Below are 17,387 nucleotides of genomic sequence, written 5' to 3'. Positions count from 1 at the left end.
CCAGACCCTTTATCCGAGCACGCAACCTGGCAGGCCGCAGGAAAAGAGGGGGGGACGAGAGAGCGGCCCCCCTCCCTCCTGAACCGTACCAGGCCACATACCCTCAACATTGGGAGGATGCTTTGGGGGTCTGTGACCCCTCAAAGCACCTTGTCCCCATGTTGATAAGGACAAGAGCCTCATCCTCACAACCCTGGCCGTTGGTTGTGAGGGTCTGCGGGCGGGGGGCTTATCAGAATCTGGAAGCCCCCTTTAACAAGGGGACCCCCAGATCCCGCCCCCCCCCCTGTTTGAAATGGTAAGGGGGTACAAAAGTACCCCTACCATTTCACAAAGAAAGTGTCAAAATGGTTAAATAAGACAAACACACTTTTGAAAAATTCCTTTATTAAAAATAAAAAAAATAAAAAAAAAATTCCAGCGGTGCTAATCCACTCTTGCTATCCAGCGACGGGTCTCCAGGGTCCAGCGATGGATGATCATATCCAGCGACGGGGGATCTCTCAGTCCAGCGCTGTCCATACCTCCTTCTTCTGTCTCCACTGCGGAGACACTGCAGAGAGCCGAGCGCTGACATTTCTTATATTGGGAGGGCGGGGCCACCCGTCACCTGACCCCGCCCCTCTGACGCAGGAGAGGGAAGCCAGGGGTTCCCCAGTGACGTGTGGGTGACCCCGCCCCCTCTGATGTAACGCAGGTTTCCGTTACATCAGAGGGGGCGGGGTCACCCACACGTCACTGGGGAACCCCTGGCTTCCCTCTCCTGCGTCAGAGGGGCGGGGTCAGGTGACGGGTGGCCCCGCCCTCCCAATATAAGAAATGTCAGCGCTCGGCTCTCTGCAGTGTCTCCGCAGTGGAGACAGAAGAAGGAGGTATGGACAGCGCTGGACTGAGAGATCCCCCGTCGCTGGATATGATCATCCATCGCTGGACCCCGGAGACCCGTCGCTGGATAGCAAGAGTGGATTAGCACCGCTGGAATTTTTTTTTTTTTTTTTTTTTTTTAATAAAGGAATTTTTCAAAAGTGTGTTTGTCTTATTTAACCATTTTGACACTTTCTTTGTGAAATGGTAGGGGTACTTTTGTACCCCCTTACCATTTCAAACAGGGGGGGGCCGGGATCTGGGGGTCCCCTTGTTAAAGGGGGCTTCCAGATTCTGATAAGCCCCCCGCCCGCAGACCCTCACAACCAACAGCCAGGGTTGTGAGGATGAGGCCCTTGTCCTTATCAACATGGGGACAAGGTGCTTTGAGGGGTCACAGACCCCCAAAGCATCCTCCCAATGTTGAGGGTATGTGGCCTGGTACGGTTCAGGAGGGAGGGGGGGCCGCTCTCTCGTCCCCCCCTCTTTTCCTGCGGCCTGCCAGGTTGCGTGCTCGGATAAAGGGTCTGGTATGGATATTTAGGGGGACCCCCACGTCAATTTTTTTTAAAAATTTGACACAGGGTTCCCCTTAATATCCATGTCAGACCTGAAGGGCCTTTTGATTGAATTTAGGGGAACCCCCACGCTTTTTTTTTTTTTTTTTTTTAATCAATGAATGAATGAATTGTTGGCTAATACAGAGAACACTCATTGAGTGTTCTCTGTATTACGGAGACCCGACAATTTAGCCGCAAGTGATTTTAAAAGACTTTTTTTCCTGCACAAATGACACTTTGTGCAGCGACAGTTCTAAGCACCAGAAACATGCGCCCCTTCACAGGCATACTATAGATACCCCCCAGCTATGAAATTTAAAGTAATATTACACTTTTATTGTTTCACTTTAATCATTATTAAAATCACTGCTCCTGAAAAAACGGCCGTTTTTAAAACTTTTTTTTGCATTGATCCATGTCCCCTGGGGCAGGACCCAGGTCCCCAAACACTTTTTAGGACAGTAACCTGCATATTACCCTTTAAAATGAGCACTTTAGATTTCTCCCATAGACTTGTATAGGGTGTTTCGGCTTTTCGAATTTGCTGCGAACAGCCCAAATTGTTCACTGTTCGCTGAACAGGCGAACAGGCAATGTTCGAGTAGAACATGAGTTCGACTCGAACTCGAAGCTCATCCCTAATATATATATATATATATATATATATATATATATATATATATATATATATATATATATATATATTCTATTTCAAAATACAGATAGATGGATAGATATATCGCTCTATATCTAGTTATAGCGATGTGAGTGTGTGTGTGTGTATGTGTGTGAAATTAAATTTGTATTATGTATTTAATCCTATCACCTTATAAATTTAATTTATATACCTGATTAGTACAGACAGACCATCTGTCTTCTATACATTGCAGTTTACAACCTTCTGCACTTAGAAAACCACATAACAGACAGAACAATAGATAGCTTAGCCCGAGGCTATAAATCTTGGTTACCTAGACAAGAGCTGAACAGATAAAGATGCTGAATTAAAAAACTCTTTGCCATTGATAAGATCTGTTTATATGTATGGATTAGGGGTAAATTGTACTTTATAAAAAATTGAATTCTTATAATAAAAGTGTATTCTGGATATATAAATTTCTATTTATTTTAGTTATCTTGACTACAGATAGTGACGTTTATGAGTAGTGAAAAAAAAAAAAAAAGGAAAAAGGTGAAAAGTACATGAAGGTTGCTATCCTGGAGATAAGAGTAGATAGTAATGAAATGGTAAACACTGGGTGTTTGCCCAGCCAGACCACATCTGCTAGTTGTAGAAAAATGTAACCAGAAACTCTACAATCAATAGGTCATTTATAGCCACCAAAAAAAAAAAAATTGGAGGTTTCCATAATGTATTCTTATAATAAATATGAAAAATATAAATCATTTAATTGTAACAAAATTACATAATTTTCTATTTGTTGTCACATAACGGAATATTATATGGCAATAAACTACAAATTATATATATTATTATATATATTATTATATATATATACACACACCATAGATATTTTATTTTCGAGCTTTATTTTAAATACACAATTATAGACAATTAATGTAGAATGTTGGTGATAAATCGTTTGTTTGCGGAAAAGGTTCTAGTAAGTAATATTTATTTATTATTGATAATTATTAAAAAATATTAGAAATAAAAATTAACATTTTTTAAGTGCTTTGCTATACGACTCAATGCCCCTTTACCAAAAGAAGTGGATGCCATGGGATACCGCTCTTTTAATTTAAGAGAGAATGGGAGATATAGGGTGAGAAAAGGTGAACCTAGACTCAGCTTTTTACTATCTTCCACCCCCCCACCGCAACATGCAAGTATCAATCGCTATATAACCCTTCCCACCTCTACCACTTATATATAGCCAACATTACAACAATGTGCAAATTTACAGATTTTCTTCTATTATTCATTTAACCATAATCCTTGTTATATTCCTGTACTACATTTATTGTTATTATCATATGCTTTTATACCTGTACCTTCGCTTAACTGTTTTATACTCTGACCTTATAAATAATAAAAATCGTTTGTAAACAAAAAAATAAAAATAATTAAAATTTAACAATTCACATTAATAATAAAATATAGCCAATGCACCGAATTAATTCGTTAATTAAATATTTGTTATTTTATTATTTCACTCTCTATATTTTTTTGACTATTTCAAAAGATTAATATTTTGGTCCCAATAATAAAGAATTAAAAATAACATAAAACTCTAATAAAAATGTTCTTACATCTTGATTCTATTATTTTTTAAATGTACTTACATTTTTAGTTAGGTTTTCACTGATGATTTTCAATCTTCACTGTAAACTTCTGGTCTGTCTGTGTGTGTCTCTCTCTCTCTCTCTCGCTCTGCTCTGCTCTGCTCTCCTCTCCTCTGCTCTATGATTCATTCCCCTGCGTGACGTCTTCAGTCACAAGGGGGAGTGTCAGGAAGAGCAGGGATAGGATTACAACGCGAGACTTCTCCTCTGCGGCAATGAGGAGAATGCCTCGTATTAAAAAAAGGCAGAGAGGCAGGAAGATGAAAGTCGGCAATACAGTATACGCCGCATTCGCACGACCACACTGCGCAAGCGCGGCTGACGTCACGGAAATGTAAACAGCGGTTTTTACGAAAATGTGACAAGTAAGTTCACTTTCTCAGGCAGCGATCAGCTGCCTGAGAAAAGTATTATTTAACAAGCTAAACATGTTTAGGAGGGTTTACTTCCTCTTTAAAGAACATTTTTTGGGAGTGAAAATCATCGCTATTATAGTCTAATGCAAGTTTTAGTCATTGATTCTAATGGTACAATTGTAACTTTCCCAAATAAATTCTTTTAAAGTTGAGATGAAATGTATCTTTCTCTGAAAATTTGTTTCCTTTGTAACATTGTTGCTTCTGCTTCAACTATTTTGTTTTTAAGAATGCTAAAATGTGTAATGTTTTGGTATATTTTTCTCTGTCACTGTCACTTGTTATGCCGCGTACACACAACCAGACTTTTTGACGGACTAGGTCTGACGGTCTTCCCGACGGACTTTCGGCAGAGGTCCGACGGACTTTCTGGATGAAATGGACTTGGCCACACACGACCGGACTAAGTCCGTTCGAAAGTCCATTTGTTTTGAACGTGATGACGTAAAGGGGACTAAACAAGGAAGTTCAATAGCCAGTAGCCAATAGTCATATTTGCGTCGTATTTGGTCCATCCGTCGTACTAGCACACAGACTAAAGTTTTTCCCAATTTTTAGTCCGTCTGACTTGAGTCCATCGAATAGATTTGAAACATGTTTTATTTTTATTTTGGGGAAAAAAAGTCCGCTGGAGCCCACACACGATCGAATTGTCTGACGGATTCTGGTCTGCCCGAAAGTCTGATTGTGTGTACGCAGCATTACTCTCTATATCCCAACAATCTTTACCTAAACTCACACAGGTGTCTTTAGAAACCACAAACAATACCATTGCTGATGAAAATTTAAAATGAGCCAGAATTTTTGTGCTTTTTATTATTTCTAAATAATCATAATTTGAGCCCAAAAAAATGTGATATGTGTACCAACATCAGGAAACAAAATATATATATATATGTGGCCATGCTGACAATGTTGTGTATGTATTTTTCCTGTCTGACCATGCAAACATGGTTTGGGAGCATTTGCTGACCTTCTACTCTTTGATCTCATTGCTTAATCATGTACACAGAAATGGAGCTTCCAGCAGAACAGGGTCACCTATGTATGCGTGTGTGGATTGTGGGCTGGTGGTGGGTGTTATATTTTGAATATGTGTCTTTTTTAATATTATGTTGGGATGCTTTGTAAGAATAATGACTGTTAAGTATAATCTTGCAGATAAAAATTATGTGGGCTGGTGGGTGAGTAAGTAAAGCTGTGTCCACTCTAAGGTTTAGACACATTTTAGATTATAAGCTTCTTTAAGCAGGGCCCTTAAAACCCAATTGCTAACTGTTTTGCTAAATGTAGCACCATATAACCCTTAAGCCGCGTACACACGGGCGGACTGTCTGGCCTACTTAGTCCGCCGAAACACATTTCAGCGGACAGTCCACTCGTGTGTGGGCTTCAGCGGACTTTTTCAGCGTGCAGTCTGGCGGACTAAGTATTTCGGAATTTCCGTAATACTGTCCGTCAGACTCGCATTTCGGCGGACAATCCGCCCGTGTGTGTGCCAGTCCGCCGTACTTTTGAAATGAGCGGACTTTTCCCGCCCGGAGAAAAGTCCGCTCATTTCGAGCGGGTATCCAGGTAGGCGGGGCCCACGAAGGAGACGTCGCTGGCCCCGCCGCCTGGTATGGACTTAAAGGGGAACCCCAACGCCGAAAAAAATCGGCGTGGGGGTCCCCCCCAAGTCCACAACAGACCCTTGTCCAAGCACGCTACCCAGCCAGCCAGGAAAGGGGGGCGAACGAGCGCCCCCCCTCCTGAGCCGTACCAGGCCACGTGCCCTCAACATGGGGGGGTGCCTTGGGGAAGGGGGGGGTGCGCTCGAAATGAGCGGACTTTCCTCCGCGTGTGTGGACGAGTCCGTTCATTTCAAAAGTAGGGCGGATAGTATGGCGGACTTAGTACGCCGTATTAGTCCGCTCAAAAAGTGGTGTGTGTGGTCAAGTCCGTTCATTCGAAAGTATGATGGACTGTCCGTCGGATTGTCTGACGGACTAAGTTGGCCAGACAGTCCGCCCCGTGTGTACGCGGCTTTAGATTTTTTTTGTTTAAGCTAGTAAATGAATGTACATACTTTTGTTTCTGTTGGCAAAATAAAAGTACCTTATTGCTCTTGTTTGTTATGTTTTTTCCCCCTTTTCTTTCTTCTTTTTAAGTAGTTTTGGGGGTGATGGTTTTGGGGAAGTGCAATATCTTTTCTTTATATCTTATAATTTCAAATCTCTTCAGCACAACTGCAAGTAACTGATAAAGGTGGAATTTTTATATATAACAGTTGTGGAGAATTACAGGTAATGAATTCAGCTGATGAATAGGCTGTGTTGTATGTGTCAACTCTTGTTCACATTGGTGTGATCTTATATGCGATTCGACATGTAAAATTGTCGGAAATCGCACAGTTCTAATTGGTGCAGTGCAGCAATTTCCAAAAGTAGCTTCTGTACTTGTGAATTCGGGGTGCAATTTTTATTGACATCAGTGCAGAAACCTCAGTTGAAGTTTAGCTGAGTTCAGCTGAACTCGTACAATTTCCTCCCACTATCAGTGTGAACCAGGGCTCAAACTGGACAGTTGTCTTTGTAATTCACCTGCTGTCATCCTTGGGACACCATTTCTTATCGAACTCCCTTTAGTTTACCTTCAAATATCATTATATTTAGAAATACAGATTCGCATATCTGCAAATAAACGAAAATAAAAAAATTATAATTGTGGTTGTGATCAAATATTCGCAGCAGCGATCAAAAGAGCGTGGTTTCACCTTCTGACCTGGAAATGAGTCATTGTAATCACTTGGAAGTTCCTGTACTGGTTAGGATCTCCTTCTAGGTGGACATGGCGAGGTCCCTCTTTAGCAAAGGGGAGGTGCTGCCCATTTCCCGGGTAAGCGCAGGATATTTATTTATGCTTACTTAATGTGAGGGTGGATGTGGTAGTTAGATTTAGTGTGGGTGGAGTTCATTGATTTGTTTGTCATCACCACACATTTGCTTCTGACCCATGAGCACACATCACTTCTTGCATTTTTTCTGCTGATGTAAATCAGTAAGGTCTATACAAATATAAATGAGAGCTCATTTCTCTTAAAATATATATGACTTGTTTCACAGTTGGGTGACTTTTCCAGCCAATTTGGACCTCCGAGTTACATGACAAGTTGTATCCCATGATTCTCAATGATAACCATTCATCTCTGTGCTACTTCAAGTTGCAACAACTTCAAGGTAGTCCCTCCCTGTACTTCTTTGGTGGGACTTTCAAGTGACTTGAGGTACATAGGGTGCAATATTACACAGGCATTCCCAGAAGTTGGGGCCAAGTTGCAGCAGCAAAGTGGCAGCAAAATAGTGTGACTTTCAGGTCGCAGAAATGTGAATGAGATTCATGGATAATACCTTTGAATTAAGCACTATTCTCACTCATGCATCCTGCAAGTGGGTCAATGCACTACTTTGGTTTGACTTTGATGCGACTTGAGGTCCATATACCGCAAGATTACACAGGAATTTGTCGCCCAAGTGCAAATGGGGCCTAATTCAAAGGTGTTATCAATGAATCTCATTAGGTTACTTTCACATTTGGCCGATTTTTCATACAACTTGAGGTCCATAAGGCCCCTTTCACAATTGTGCGACCTGAAAGTTCAGGGATTTTGCAGTGCTTTTTGATTCAAATTTGATGTGATTTGAAGCAATGCCAGTGTAATCTTGAGGTCTATGGGTGCAGGAGTGACAGAACAAGTCACACAAGTGTGAAAGGGGCCTTAGGGCTGTTTCATATTGCTGTGCTGTCTGACATCAGATGTGATTTGCCCCGCACTGCAAATCACATGCGATGTCTGTGTGATGCAAACTCAGCCATACAAATTGTATGGTTGAATTTTCATCGCATTTGGATCAAACTTGCACAGGACCATTTTTTTGGTCCACAGCAGAATTGGATCGTATGTCTGAATTTGCAGTTCGCCCTGCGATATGCAAACTGATTTGGGGGTGTCATTAGCTTTCTGCTGACACTCCCAGCAGTTCGCATATGGCAGTGTGAACTGCTTGCGAGTTGTATGTGATGTGGAACCCACACTGGATTTGCAGGGTTCCCGCATCGTTCCAGTGTGAACTGGCCCCGACCCTAGGTTCACACCCATGCATTTTTTAGTGCAATTTGCAGTTTACAGAAACATTCTACAGTCCATTGAACATGGTTTCCTATGGTACTAGTTCACATCTATGCTTTTTGCGGCCAGTGCATTTTTGGAAATGATCGGGAACTTTTTTCACGCGATTTGCTAGTAATAGATTTCAATGGGACCACACCAGAAACGCAACTGCTGCATTTGTGATGCGATTTTTGATGTGTCTTGCGGTTCTTATTTTAACACTGTATAAAACTAGTTCCTAACTGGGGGACTGGGAAGCCAGCTGCTGCATCCTTAACAACCAATGACTCATCAGCTGTCAGTGGCTTCCCCACTGAAAGTAAATAAAAATGCCAGCCCAAAAAAATCGGAAAAAAATGCTTGGGGCACCCCCAGGTCTATACAAAGCTCTTCGGGTCTAGTATGGGTTCATACCAGGCCCTTATCAGAGCATGCAACCTAGCAGGCCGCAGGTAAAGAGGGGGGACTAGAGAGAGCACCCCCCTTCCTGAACCGTACCAGGGCACATGCCCTCAACATGGGGAGGGTGCTTTTGGGTCCCCCGAAACACCTTGTCACCATGTTGATGGGGTCAAGGGCCTCATCCCTACAACTCTTGCCCGGTGGTGGTGGGTTCCCCCAGATCCCGGCCCCCCTATGTGAATGGGTATTGGGTACACTGTACCCCAAACATTCACCAAAAAAAGCAGTGAAATGTGACAAAAAACAATAGCCGTTTTTTTACAATTCCTTTATTGTAAAATAGCTCTAAGCGGTCTTCTCCCCGAGCCGTGTCTCCCACTGTAATCTTTTCCTGGTGCTTTCTCTCTTGCCGCCGTCCTCTGTCACCGTCTCTCCAGCCACCACCTACTTCTCCCGCTGCTGTGTTCTCCCTCCCTACCGTGTTCTTCTTCGCTGCCATCTCACTTGGTTGTGTTGTCACTCGCTGTCTGGCATTTCTTACACAGCCATGGGGCATGACCATCCATTGATGTCACACTGAGAGCCCCGTCTCCTTTATTTTTTGGAAAAAAAGGGGACAGACTTTCCGTGTGAAGTCAATGGAAGGTCACACCCCATGGCTGTGTAGGAAATGCCAGACAGTGGGTGACGACACAACGGAGGAAGAAGACCACTCAGAGCTATTTTACAATAAAGGAATTGTCAAAAACCAGCTATTGTCTTTTGTCAGATTTCACCGCTTTTTTTGGTGAATTTGTAGGGGTACAACGTACTCTAAACCCATTCACATAGGAGGGCCAGGATCTGGGAGTCCCCTTGTTAAAAGGGGCTTCCAGATTCCGATAAGCCCATCACCCACAGACCCCCACAACCTGGCAAGGGTTGTGGGGATGAGGCACTTGTCCTCATCAACATGGGGACAAGGTGTTTTGGGGGGACCCCAAAGCACCATCCCCATGTTGAGGGCATGTGGCCTGGTATGGTTCAGGAGGGTGGAGCGCTCGCTTTCCTGACCTGCCAGGTTTCATGCTCAGATAAGTGTCTGGTATGTATTTTGGGGGTACCACTACGTCTTTTTTTTATTTTGGAGTGGAGTTCCCTCTAATATCCATACCAGACTCAAAAGACCTGGTATGGACTGGGAGGGGGAACCTACACCATTTTTTATTTAATGTTTACTCTATATTGCAGGGAACCAGCAATTCATTACAGCCGCAAGCAATTTTAAATGACATTTTTTCTTTTAGAAATGTAATTTTGCTGCGGTACAGTAATAAACAGGGAAAATATCCGCTACTTTACAGGCATACGACGGACAGGCCACCTATGCCCCCCCAGGCACAATATTTAAAGGAATTTTTCATTTTTATTGTTTCACTTAGCACAAGCATTATTAAAATGTCCCCTGGGGCAGGACTCAGGTCCCCATGCAATTTTTATGGTAAAGAACTTGCATATAAGCCTTCAGTTAGAACTTTGGATTTTTCAGGTTCGAGCCCCATTGACTTCCACTATTCCCACATATGTGATCTGACAGGCATGTTCGCCGGCAATAGAGCTTCTATCGATTTGCATTTGCGCCCAGTTTCCAGAGTTGAAGTCTTAATTGGCCTTAATTGGGTGCTATTTTTGGGGACTGCAGGATCATTTATTGGTGCTATAGTAAATGACCCCCAATGTGTTTTTGTTTCCCAAGGGCTTGCTTACACCTGCAAAAAAACATTCTGTTCTTTAATTGCTTTTCATAGGTTTTTGACAGGTGGTGGGGAGACAATATATTACCTCCTCACCACTTGTCTTAATCCCCTGAATGTTGCAGTACCTTGCCACAACCACATGCATTGCACATGGTTCAAGTGCAGCCCCATTCCTCCTGGGGTTTAACTTCTACTGCAGCCGTGAAGCATAGCAGCACAGGCATGACATATGTCCACCCAAAGCTGCTGTCTTTGCAACCTAAAAGGAAGAGGTTGGTAAACAAGCCCTTAGAATAACGTTCACTTTTTACTGGCAAAGGTAGAAGCTCTTTAGCAACAGACTTTGGTAGCTGGATTCTGTCATGCTGGAGCTTCACACATTTGCAAGCATTTATTTGGTCCCATTCATGCATATGTGTTAAGGTGTGCTGCGCTAAGTTGGTCCATTGGTTTTGAACACTGTCATGCACAGTAAAATGGACATGACCCCTTTTTTATTGCAGCACACCACAATGCATGGTATGTGGAATGCGGCTCACTACTTCTGTTGCTCATTGGGGTGCCATTCTAAACAAACGGCACCTCAATTTACTGCACCACCAAATGTGTAGTAGTTGTATGGTTTACCACATGCAACCACAAAACCCAGGGATGAAGGGGTTTTATTGTTTTCCTATAAGCCAAAGTGCCCCCCCCCCCAGTGAATGATCCCCCAGCATCCTGAGGAGTTTTTTGTACAGAACGTCTGCTAAAACGGCATATGCTGCACATTTGAATGACTGACTGATGTTCCTAGAAGCTTTTCTTATTGTAAATCCTAGGACTGATACTAGCAGGACCCACTCACTCATTTCTTCCTCTTCCTGTCAGTTCACAGACAGAGTCTCAGTAACCATAAAGCACAAGGCGTAGGAATCTGTAATGACATTTTCTAAAAAATCCTTGCAGTTTTGATAATTGGCCTGGAAATATTTTTTTCCCCTCAAGAACAGTAGAGTTTCTCCTCCAAAAATGCACCTTTGGAATTAAAAATAGGTTTTGCTGTTTTCCATATCTGAGTGTTTCAACTTATTCAACCTTAGGGCACTTTCACATTGTCAAGCTGCAGTTTGGATGCATTGCGGGTGCAGTGCAGTGTGTCCGCGGTTTTCCTGGGTGTACTCGTGCTTTCCCATAGAATTCTATAATATCGGTAATTTTCTTTCTTTTTTTTCAAAACTATTTTTACTTGAAAAGAAATAGAACATACATTAAGTATAGACATTAGTCTACATTAGTTACAATGAATTACAAAGAAATCCATGGTAAAGCAGCACATGAATGGCCCTGCTTCATCCATCACAAATAGGGATGAACACATGTCATTCAATAAGAAATCCGAATCTGAAACATGAAAGGGATAAATTCTAGCAAGTTAGAATACACATTCAAAGTCTCAATGTGAAAGTGAAGGATTGGATAGGCCTATGACTTGCAAAATCCACTATCTATGAAAGTGGTGACAATGGGAGAGTTGGGGTCACCTACATGCTTACTAATGCTTGACAGGAGGGTAGGTAAGTTAGTCTGTAATACTCAGGAAGCAGGCAGGTCTATGAGTATAGGAGGGGATGTTCCAAGTCTGTATGTCTCGTCGAAGTGTGAGGGAATGTTTTGGTTGTGGTACTCATATGGTGGCCAAGCTGGAGATTATGTTCTGGGGGGTATGAGGGGGACAGCCTATACTGGCATTTTTAATGCATTTTCTGAAAGTGCACCAAAAGTCCTACATGCTGCATCTTTGGTGCACTTTTAAAAAACTCATCAAAAATGTCCGGCCTAATAGAAGTCTGTTGGAAAGCATGGGTAACCCGAACAAAAAGATGTGGCTACACAGAGCAACACCCTTGCGGAACAGTGTGAAAGAACCTTATATGATAGTAATTTTTTAGAGAAGTACAGTGTACAAAAAGCATGCGTGCATGAGCAAAACACAGAAGAATATAGGCTGCATTTAGCAGACAAGCCCCCACAAATTTTAACTGAGCCTCTGTTATGTGACTTTTATCAGCCAACTGACAGAATGCTTTTAGAACTAAAAACAGACTAAAGGATGATGATATGCTTTGTTTTCTTTTTAAATTTCCCAGAAAGGACCCAATATATTTTTCATCCATGCTTCAGCTTGCCTACCTACTTTTGGCAAGATGAAATGCTGAAAGTGTTTAAACTAAGTCCATGTTGGTGAACATGGTTTATGTTACGCCCATGTTTCCTGTTATTCCCATATTTAGGTTGTACCATGATAATATTCCCAAATCTCCCACCCTCACACCATCATTCCCTTCCCTTACCCAATTCATTGGGATCTTCTCCCTGCAGAAATATGCTTTTTTTAATTTTATTTAGTGTAGCTCTGCCCACACAGCCACATCATCCAGCCCGGAGAAGTAAACAAGTCTTATTGGCCACGGCAGGGCAGCACCAGCGATTCCTCCTTCTTCTTACTTCCTCTCCAAGACCTCCTGTAATTTAAGCTGCACTTCCTCCAGCAGGTTGATACCTCTGTATAAACCAGAGGCTGGGGAAAAAAACTTTGGAAGAACCAATGCACCACAATTAACTTTTACAGATGCAATGCTCTGCAGGCTTCATTGCAAAACATTAGTAAATGCACAATGATTATGAGATCAATGTTGCTGCCTATTTTTTTATGCAAAAGGTAAACTGTCACTTTAATCCTATTCCAATATGGCAGATAAGCAATGTTTATTTTAAACTGTGGCCTCGGTGATACACTGTCTATATTTTGCTAAGAATGACGTTGTCAAGCTGTCAGCAGGCTGTCTTGTTGCCTTTCAGCTAAACTGGAGGCAAAGGTTGTATGAACAAGCATCCTAAGAATGAGGCACCAAACAGAGATGAACTACTTTTAAATATGCTCATACCATTGGTGTCTGCTGGTTTTACTAAAAAAAAAAAAAATAATAATTTACAAGAAAAATGCAAGAATATAAGACACAAAAGCACATGGATTGAGCAGTCTTATATCTATGTACAGGGATGTTTTCAGTTTAATAAAAGACACAATTAGGCACAAGAAGAAACGAAACGTATTATTTTAATGCAATGAGACACTGGAAAATTGTATGAATTTTATAAATTTTGCATATTGGTATAAGAAAAATACGATAAAATATGATTTTGTTTTCTATCAGTTAGCATTCCTTGATATTTATTTTAATATAATGATATTACTTATTATTTTACTTTTTGGACTGGAGCCATGTCCCCCCGACAATAGGAGCGACCTGTGTGAGCCGAGTAACAGCAGGCTCTGACATGCAGCTGAGCCCAGATTGAATCTGAATTGTCTGCCTCCCTTCAGGCCTTCAGATTCAAACTTCATGCTCAGTAGCCACCGGACATCAATGGCCACGGTGTGTGTGGTTCTACAAATTCAGAAAGATGGATCTGCATTCAAGGCACTTTTAATCTATGAAATATAGGACTGCAACCAACTTTGATCATTAAACGTTTAACTGCTCCAAGGTGTGTGCCAGACACTCACCAGCCCAGGAGTCCAGTGCTGTCTACAACTGGGCCAGTTATTCTGTAGTCTTCAGGTACTCCTGGTGTCACCATCTTGGCTGTGGGAGCTGGCTGTGACTTCCTGCTGTTTCACAGCCTGCTCCCCATTGTGTTTGCACAGGATTGTGCTTTGCTGTTAGACATGTGATGTGTCCCCGGAGGTTATGGAAAATAGAGGGACAGGCCAAACTTCTGTAATTCTTGCCTAGTCTAGAACTGGAGAAGTGGGATCTGGTACCTGTGAGAAAAGGTACCCAATTACCCCCAGAAAACCTTACAAATACAGTAGAGGAGGGGGAGGAGAGGCACATTAGTATTACTTTTACTTTTAATTATTAGTTTAGTTAACTGCATTACTTTTTTGTTTTCAGTTTTCTCCTTTTTATTCACACTTGCCAGTAACACACTTTCTTTCCTAAGGTGGCAACACTTGCTCACTGTATGGGGCAGCATTGTCACCCTTGGGTGCTGTCTTGATTTGCACAAAAACACACTTGGCTTATTCCTGTAAAGATGGGAGGGGTGTTTTGTAGTTCTCAGTGGTAAAGTGACAAAGCTAACTACACTGTTTAATATTTCAGCTAAGTGCACAGGAAGTTATAAGTAGAGAAGATCAAATATCACCCAGGTGAGTTTGCAAACAGAGTCTGCACCTAAGTTTGCAGTTTCAACAAACCTCATTGACGTCTATGGGGGCTGATCTTATTATTCATTTCTGGCCATTTGTAGGCTAATAAGCATGCTCGGAAGGCATTCTAAACAAAAAGCATAAGAATCTGCTTTTTTTTTCTGAAAGTCAATAGTAATTTTTATTATGGGCTGTTCCTTATTTCTGGCTGAGCCAAAAGTTCATGAATTGCAAACCCAGTAAAGCCAGTAAACCCTGGAGATTTGATGCCCATGGCAGTGGTGCACACCAGTTACAAAGAATCTTTCTATGCTTACAGAAAATTTACTTAGCCTAAAAATTAAAACTAACAAATCTAAGGACTGGTAAATTAAAAAAACAGTATATTAGACCCTTTTGACCCTGGGGTGTTTTTCTGGCATTTTTCAGGCGCTTTAGCGTTAAAAAAAAGCACCTGTAAAGTGTTTAAAAGAAGCCTCATCTGTAATCCCAATGTGAAGGCCCAAGAATTTTTAGGCTACTTCACACTGGGGTGTTGTGGGCGCTGGCGGTAAAGCGGCGCTATATTTAGCCATGCTTTACCATCATTTTAGCGGCGCTATTTAGCCACTAGTGGGGCTGTTTTAAGCGCTTTGTAGGTGGGTTTGCAGCGCTGCCCCATTGTTTTCTATGGGAAGGGGCCCTTTAGGAGTGGTAAATACACCACTCCTACAGCGCTCCAAAGATGCGTCTTGCAGGACTTTTTGATCGTCCTGCAAGAGCACCGCTCCAGTGTGAAAGCCCTTGGGCTTTCAAAGTGGAGAGACAGTAGCGGCTGTTTCAGGACGCTTTGCAAACGCTATTTTTAGCGCTGTAGCGCCTGCAAAGCACCCCAGTGTGAAAGGGGCCTAACACTTCTGTTTCTGGGTTTAAGCACCTATAGTTTTCTTGCTCTGAGTTAGGTTGTTAGGCTACAGTGGGGAATGAGTGGTAATAGTGCTTAAAATGACTGCATACTACAATAGTGCTTGAAATGACTACAATTTTATATTCTTAGTTTTAGAGATATTCAGATGTGAATAGCAGATACTTTAAAGATTTTGCTAGTGGAGAAGTAAGCTGCTAAAGAAAGACAAATGTCAAAGTAAGGACTGTTTTTCAGCTGAAATAGCACTCAGTCTATAAGAATCATCGAAAGACCTTGCATGTAGAGAAAACTCAAAACGTCTCATTCGGGTTTCTTTTTTATCTTAAAAATACCATTTTGTCAATTTCATTGTCTTTGACTTCAATAGTTGTTAATAACCGCAGCAAGGACCCGATCAATAAAACCAGCAAGCAAATTCACTGTATTAACTTCAAGTGAGCGGAACTTATAAATAATTCCCAGGTTTAAAAGTGCTCTGCTCAAAAGCGGAGCTCCGCTCTGGGATTCACTTGCATTTGTGACAGGTGCAAAGTATTAGCTATTAAATAATTCTAAGTGAATTATCCATTTAATTATTGTAATGTACAAAAGTGTTCAAATTTGCAAGCAATGATACATGTTCCTATGCATTAACCACATCCATACCGGGCCTATTCTGGCACTCCTCTCCTACATGTAAAAATCATATTTTTTTTGCTCGAAAAAATTACTCAGAACCCCCTAACATTATATATGTTTTTTTTGGCAGACACCATAGGGAATAAAATGGCAGTTCTTGCACGCCATTTGCGCAACAATTTTTCAAACGTTTTTTTTTTGGAAAAAATTAATTAAAAAATAACAAAATAACAAAAGTTAGCCCAAATCTTTTGTATAAAGTGAAAGATGATGTTACACCAGGTAAATAGATACCCAACATGTCATGCTTTAAAATTGCGCACACTAATGAAATGGCGCCAAACTTCAGTACTTAAAAATCTCCATAGGCGACGATTTCAGTTTTTTAGAGTTACAGAGGAGTTCTAGTACTATAATTGTTGCTCACACTCTAACGCATGTGGCGATACCTCACACATTAACATATTGGGCGGGACTTATGTGTGCATTCGCCTCTGAGCATGAGCTACTAAGGACAGGGGCATTTTAATAGTTTTTTATAGTTTATTTTAGTTTATTTTTTATTTTTACACTTTCTCTTTTACATTTTTAGATCAATTTTATTACTATTACAAGGAATGTAAACATCTCTTGTAATAAGAATGGTGCATGATAGGTCCTCTTTATGGAGAGATGCAGGGTCAAAAAGACCCCACATCTCTCCTCCGGGCTGGAAAGCATGAGATAAAAAAAAAAATTCCCAATCTCATGCTTACCACCCGCGATCGCGGCTTTGTTTACAATGGTGGCCAGTACTTGACGTCATAACGCTGCAGTCATAGAGATGACTGGTGACCATTTGGTCACCAGTCATCTCTATGGTCATCATTTGGTGGTGGCCGAATCTTTCTCTGGGTCCCCGATGGCACGGGAGAGCCAGGAGAAGCACCGGATATTGGTGGGAGGGGGATGTCCCCTCCCGTCGCCTGTGAGAATGATCAATAGGTGGAACTGCCGCTATCATCATTCTCATGGTGCACATAATCGCCGGCTGAAAATTAGGATATCTGAAAGATGCCTGTAGCTGCAGGGGTAATTCATATAAGATGTCATATTATGGCCTTGGGCTGGAAGTGGTTAAATATATAAGCTAGAAATACTTTGAATACAGATGTAAACACTTGTTTTTAGAAAACACTGTTTCCTAATTACATATATCATGCTATAAGTTAGTTGATAAAAGATGTCTT

At 41.6% G+C, this 17,387-nt stretch overlaps 1 protein-coding gene across 5 annotated transcripts in view; it reads right to left on the bottom strand.

The window, feature by feature from the left end:
- The window catches only part of LRRC3B (leucine rich repeat containing 3B), a 299,515-nt gene that overhangs the window by 175,887 nt on the left and 106,241 nt on the right, over positions 1-17,387 (bottom strand). Inside the window, exon 1 of one of the 5 annotated variants that reach the window (XM_077491438.1) lies at positions 3,732-3,824. The exons of 3 other annotated variants lie outside the window; for them this stretch is intronic. The gene's annotated coding sequence lies outside the window, so the exon portion shown is untranslated. Of the gene's footprint in view, positions 1-3,731; positions 3,825-17,387 lie in introns of those variants that run through there. One more of the 5 variants, XM_077491437.1, reaches the window with a different exon arrangement.

This window comes from Lithobates pipiens, unplaced genomic scaffold (genome assembly GCF_037356315.1).
Source record: "Lithobates pipiens isolate NorthernLeopardFrog02 unplaced genomic scaffold, aLitPip1_a1.2 Scaffold_19, whole genome shotgun sequence".
In the NCBI taxonomy this organism is placed as follows: domain Eukaryota; kingdom Metazoa; phylum Chordata; class Amphibia; order Anura; family Ranidae; genus Lithobates; species Lithobates pipiens.
The sequence above is the reverse complement of the archived record's forward strand: the minus strand, read 5'-3'. Positions and strand labels throughout refer to the sequence as shown.